The sequence below is a fragment of the Rattus rattus genome, chromosome 1 (assembly GCF_011064425.1).
Source record: "Rattus rattus isolate New Zealand chromosome 1, Rrattus_CSIRO_v1, whole genome shotgun sequence".
In the NCBI taxonomy this organism is placed as follows: domain Eukaryota; kingdom Metazoa; phylum Chordata; class Mammalia; order Rodentia; family Muridae; genus Rattus; species Rattus rattus.
Window position 1 is genome coordinate 98,959,404 of NC_046154.1, and position 6,578 is coordinate 98,965,981.

A 6,578-nucleotide genomic window follows, 5' to 3' on the forward strand; every position below is an offset into this window, starting at 1 on the left:
GCAGATGAGGAAGGAAGTAAGCCAGAGGTGACATGAAAGGGTAGAGGCATTACTGGAGGTAGAAGGGAACAAGAGGGACCAGAGAGATGGGTGTGTCAGGGTCTGTGATTCACCGAGGAATTAATTATATCCTGGACTCAAACGCAAATTGCGTTTTATTCTACAGAAGTCCAGTATGCTGGGGTCTCCCATTACCAAAATAGAGAGACCCTGAAATGAGTTCACAGGCTGGATTTAAAGCACATTCAGGGAATTCCAGGGAGGGGTAGGTGACCTCTATCTTAATCTTGGCTCTATCTCATTCCAGAACCAATGCTGGGGCCAGGGTGGGGTGGGGGTGGTGTTGGGGGCTCTGGAAACTGTTGTTGGGGAAGACTGGAAACGGCTGCTGACCCACTGCCCTTGCCTCAGGTCAGGCCAGGTAGCCAGGCAGCTTCTGAAGGCAGGGTAGTTTCTTTCTTTCTTTCTTTCTTTCTTTCTTTCTTTCTTTCTTTCTTTCTTTCTTTCTTTCTTTCTTTCTTTTGACTTTTCTGATAGTTTAATAATTAATCATTTCCCACATTTCACATCATGGGCTGTACTATTCTAAGCCATAATTTAATATGTAGCAACTAATTTTATGGTAGAAAGGACAGCTCTCAGGTCCCAGTAGTTAAGAGATTTACTATCAAGCAGAGAGGGAATGCACATCTTAAAGAAACCTTAACAACAATCACAAAATTCAAAGTTTGTATATTTCTTTTCCTTTTATAAACAAGATAGAACCAAAATCAGAATCATGTCAGCAAAAGACTTTTTCTACTATGAGGGCAAATTGAAAAAACAAACAAACAATGAAACAGACACTTTGAAAGCTACTGTTGGGGTTGGTTTGAAATGGTAAATTTAGCTGTACTCCAGGCCTGGATGATCCTGGAATCCCTCCATGATGACCATTCCTTCAGTCTTAATGGCTTAGGATTTCAAAGCCTGTGTCTGGAAGGCTGTCTTTCCCTACATGTCTCAGGGCTGGAAACAAAGTCTGGGGAAGCTGAGCTATCAGGTATCTTTCCTGCAAACATCTGAAAGCACCAAACTGCTTCCCAAGCAGCCCTAACAGGTCAAAAGTTGAGATTGTAGAAGCCAACTCCAAAAAATGGGACTGCCTGGCCACAGCTAAGAAAAAAAAATTAATTATAGATGTTTATAAGGTGACATTTTAGTAAAAATTATAAGCTATTATAAACCTAGAGTGAGTTTTAGTGCCCTAAAAGGCTCTTTCCCTCTAAGCATTTTTTACTTACCCTCCTTAAAACTCTTAGAGCAAACAAAAGCAACCCTCTGCTTTCTGGGGCCAACTCAGGTTCCAGAAAACATCTGAATGAACACCAGATGAAGGTATAATATCTCCACGCTCCAGTTCTCCACTAAGGGCAGGGGGTCTGTATATCTTGGACCTCAACCCAGCCCGAGACACCTCGTTACCAAAATCTTTCTAAAAATAAAATTAAAGACAACTGACCATGCTGACTTTCACATACCCTCTAACTATCCCATCGGTTTTTCTTGCATTTGGGTGTCTCTGAAACAGCAAAGCCATCAGGTGTCTTATCTGTCTTGCTGTCCACTTTGTCCATCCTGCTGCTGTCCACCTTGGGGGTCCATCTTATTTTCACGATTAAAGCCTTCTTTCTTGCTTTCTCCATTCCTGCCATCATTTGTACCCATGATCTCTTCATGTCTGCTGGCACTTCCTCCGTGCCTCGTCTTTCCATGTCGGTGGCCATCAGTATGACGGCTACTACTTTCTGGGTAACGGTATCCATCTCCATGGAGGCCACTATCTCCATGCCGATTGCCACAGTCTCCATGGCTATGATGGCCACCACCTGGGTCCTCAGTATCTCTCTCTCTCTCCCCATTGCCACCCCCAATCCCTTCATGTCTGTTATTCCCTGAAGCTGTGTTGTTGACTCCTTGGGCTCCAACAGAAAGGTAGGTCACTGGGGGCACTACTGATATTCCCAGAATTGTCGAAGCCTGGGATGTTCTTGGTAGAACTGGTGATGAGGTTGTCAGAACTATTGTGGCCCTGCTGTGCTGAATTAGTTGGAAGAGAATTTAAGCTTCCTGCACTAGTCCATCCACTTGCCCCAGCAGCACAGGTTCCAGCCTAGCCTTCTGATTACTTAAACTGCCTGCAATAAAGTGACTCTTGTCCTGGGACTGAAAAGAGTGGCAGGGTAGTTTCTGACTAGTTGCCTGAAGCCTGGATTTTTATTCTAGTAACTGACTTGCCTGGGCTTGTCTGGACTTGCCTAGTTCTTAGGCATAGTCCCCTCAACTGCCAATTTGAAGCCTGTCATGGAATCAGCCTAGCCTTCTCATGGGGAAAAGAGTGGAGAAGAAAATCAAGAACTCAGTGGATAAGGAGAGCGTGCTGCATACACACAGTGGAATGATTCCATTTTTGTGGAGATTAATATAATAAATAATCATCATATTAAGTGAAATGAGCTAAACTCAGAAAGGTAAATACAATTTTTTCTCATTTGTAGATCTTAACATTTTATAGACACATGAAGTCATTTATGTATTATATATATGACATATATAATGTTTATGATATATTACCACACACATACACATTTGTTATGAAACAGGAGAAAGACTAGAGGGAGAAAAGATACTGGCAAAAAAGAAGAAAATGAAAGGGGGAAAAAGAAAAAGAAACAAGAGGGTAAACATTGTAAAAAAATTAGATAATAAACTTGAGAGTTGGTATCCTGTACAATAAATACACATCAATAAAGAAAAAATAAAAAGAATATCACTCTGCAATGAACTACAAAAGACATGGAGACTCGATTTCCTGAGAAGATGCTCTTGCCACTGACTCTATAGCTTACCCTTAAATATTTCAGTCTGAAAGCACCGCTTCCCTGAACCATGAATCAAAGCAATAATGCTATTGATCAGAAGCTTACCTCTGCAGCTTGCATTTCAGATTGTTACTCATAAAACCAGGAGTCCGTTGCCCTATCCCTTTCTTGTCCATATTTCTAATACCCCATGCTCTGACAAGCATCCTGCTGAGTTCGAGAAGCCACTGGAGCTATAAGTCTCTCCTTTCATGTCCTATAATTATATATAAGAGTGGAGGCCTTTAGAAATAATTGTCTACCAATAAAAAGGTTTTGTTGATATTTAATTTTTTATTACAATAATTTACATGTTTCTCTTTTTATGTAAGTAATAGTTTCTATATGATTAAGAAGTTGAACTTATGTGGATCTTGGAGATAAAAAAAAAACATTTTCATCAACAACTCCCTGCCGTACAGTATATAAATAATAGCTTTTTATAGATTTCTGAATGTATTTTTGCTTCCTTCCTCTATTTCATCAATAGCCCATTAAACCATGTGGTCTGACAAGGTGATACACTGTGGGTTATGAAAGCTCAAAGGTGCACTCATCAGCTGTAGCCAATTCTGTCTTCTTTAAATAACACAGTATCCATCTTTTCTTGAGTCTAGCAAGGAAATTCCTATGGACATCCTTGTCACCCTGCACACTTCTGACTTAGGAGTCAGCTACCGCAGAGAAGATAAAAACACTGCCTCAGTAGACTCTATAAAGTCAGCAGCACAGAGAGAGGGTTAAATGCTTACGGGGGCTCAGAGTGGCAGCGCACCATTTCATTTATCCTGATCCTATTTCAGTTCAACAAAAGAACTGGTGTTTTCTGATAAAGATAGAAAGTATACTGTGATTTGGTAGTGTAAGCATGCCATGTCTATGTGACTTTTAGAGAATTTCTTTTTTTTGTTGTCAAATACATAGTGTTCTGCAAAAATAGTGACATTCCTCACAATCTCTAAAATTGATTCTTCCCAATAAACAGCAATCCTTTATTCCTACGCTTTTTTGCATGTTTGTCAATAGAAACCAGCATCATTTCATTCTCTTCCATCTTTGAAATGTACCTAAAACCACATAGTTCCATAAAAACAGTCAACTCTACAGACCTTTTTTATGAGCTACTTGAAACGTATGGTTTGCTATTAGTTCTCTGGATACAAAAGTAGACTGTGGTCATCTTCATGTTCTAATCTTCCAGAAAAGGCCTGTCCTACTGAAAATAATATGAATAAAAAGTATAAGCAATGTAAGTAAGCTTAAATTTTCTGACCACCATATTTTATTTTACTGAAAATAGGGTTTTTTCATAGAGAATATTCTCACTACAGTTTCCCTTCGTTGAAATGCTCCTACATTCTCCCCACTTCCCCGCTTATCAAATCCATACCCTTTCTTGCTCTCTTGTTAGAATACAAAAAAGCATCTAAAACTATTAATAAGATGTAATAATACAAAAACAAATGGGAATAGGATAAAAGAAGAAAGGGGGTAAAAGAAGTACAAGAAACACATGTAGATGCCAGGATAAACAAAACAAAGAAACAAACTGCAAGACTGGAAACCCTGATATATATATATATATATATATATATATATATATATATATATATATATATATATATATATATGTATATGTGTGTGTGTACATATATATATGAAAACTATAAGTTTTATAAAGAGAAGAGCTCTGACCAAGCATCATGAGACAAAGAGTCTCCAAACACGTGATGTTGAGTTTGTCTTGTGTGACTCAGTTACTGCTGGAAAAAAACTAATTTTTCATTTGCCAGGAGTTATCAATTGGAGATAGTTTCTGGGTTATGAGTGAGAGCTTACGTTCATTTTTCTCCTCAGTGCTGGGACCCCATGTGGCTTAGATGCAGGCCCTTTGCTTGCTCCCACTGTCTCTGGCGGGGGGGGGTTATATGTTCATAGGTTCTGCTGTGCCTGAAAGGCCTTACTCTCCTAGATTCTCCTTTGCTACTCTATACTCTAGCTATAAGGACGTTTCTGCCTCCTCTTCTGCTGTGTTTCCTGAGCCCCAAAGAGAGGGATTTGGTAAGGGATATCCCGTTTAGGACTGAGTCTTCCAATGTCTCTTATTTTGAGCACTTTGTCGAGCTTTGGGTCTCTGTATTTGTTCCCATCTACTGCACAAAGAAGCTTCTCTGGTGATGGTTGAACAAGACAACTTCAAAAGGTCAACTCTTCATTTTAGTTTCAATAATTTTAATTTATTTTTATTTCAACCTACACTGAAAGTGCCACCATTTCATCTTGTAATTAACATTGAGATACATTGTGGACATGGTTTAGTTTGTTTGAAATTTAATATTCATTATTGTAGTACATTGACTTTGAAAGCAGCCATATTTCACGTGCTCAGCATCTCCCAGCCACCAATTACTACCATACTAGATAGCCCAATGTTAAGTGATACTTATTTGTTTGCTTTCTGGACATTGAAAGATAAAATTTACATAGTAAATCTTCATCCATTTGAAGTATACTTTTCGTGATTTTAGTAAATTTGTAACACCATACAACAACCAGCATTATGTGAATCGAGAATATTTTCAATGGTCCTTAAAGAAATCCCACACTTCATGCTTTAGAGGCATTCCTCTCTCTAGCTCCCTAACACCCTCCTTCAACAATGGTCCCTTTCTACTTTCCTGGTTTTTGAAGTTATTCTGTAGCTTACACCTCAATATTTGGAGTTAGGAGCTTCCAATGAGACAGAACATGCAATGTTTGTCTTTCTCATTCTGTGGTTCCTACTCAGTATGATCTTTTTTTAATTCCATGTGGATTGTTTTCTATATGCAAGTGAAGGCAGGCACAAGATAAGGCAAGGCCTGTGATTGGGCAGTGAAAAAGTCAGGCGGACACAGAGTTTTGGAGAGAAGAGAGAGGAGACGGGAAGAGGAAGAACTAAGACGGAGACAGAGAAGGATGACCCAGATCTGTAAGGCTTTAATGGGCCCCAGGCAGTTATGAATATTTCATAAGGGATGGATTTTTATAGGATAATTTGTCTTTTCTAGGTGGGCAGTTTTTATTATTATTAATTTGTTTAGAGTTTGTTGTGTGGATACTTTTTGGGGTGAGAATTTACTGATATAAACCTGATTGATAAATTACAAGATTATTTATTGAATTTTGATTTTACCGGTTGCTAGGAGCTGTGACTATAACCACAGGGGAAGGTTGATATTCAATTTTTATTTTATTTTTATTATTTACTGCAACAGTTACATCCATTACTTACCTGCAATTTTGATGACCTCACCTTTGTATAAAACTGAGTGCATCCCATAGTGTATATTTATCACATTTTCATGATCCATTTATTGGTTGAAGGACATTTAGATTGTTTCTACTTTGTAGCTATGGTGAATTGGGCAACACTGAACCTGGATAAACAAGTGTCTGTGGAATAGGATGTCAACTCCTTTGAACATATGCCAGGGGATGGTATAGCTGGGTAATATGGCAGATTTATTTTTAGCTTTTTTTGAGAAATTGTAATACTGATTTTCATAGTGGCTGCACTAGTTTGCAATATAAAAGCCAGAGGATCAAAGGGTTTGTTGTGAAGCAATTTCTACTAGCAAGATCAGAAGCTCCACTCACAAAGTATCACCAACAAGAGTGCCTCATCATGAGCTGAAT

At 38.7% G+C, this 6,578-nt stretch overlaps 1 pseudogene; it reads right to left on the reverse strand.

The window, feature by feature from the left end:
- Window positions 1-1,523: 1,523 nt before the first annotated feature.
- Window positions 1,524-6,217, reverse strand: LOC116898625 (annotated as a pseudogene).
- Between the last annotated feature and the right edge of the window lie 361 nt (window positions 6,218-6,578).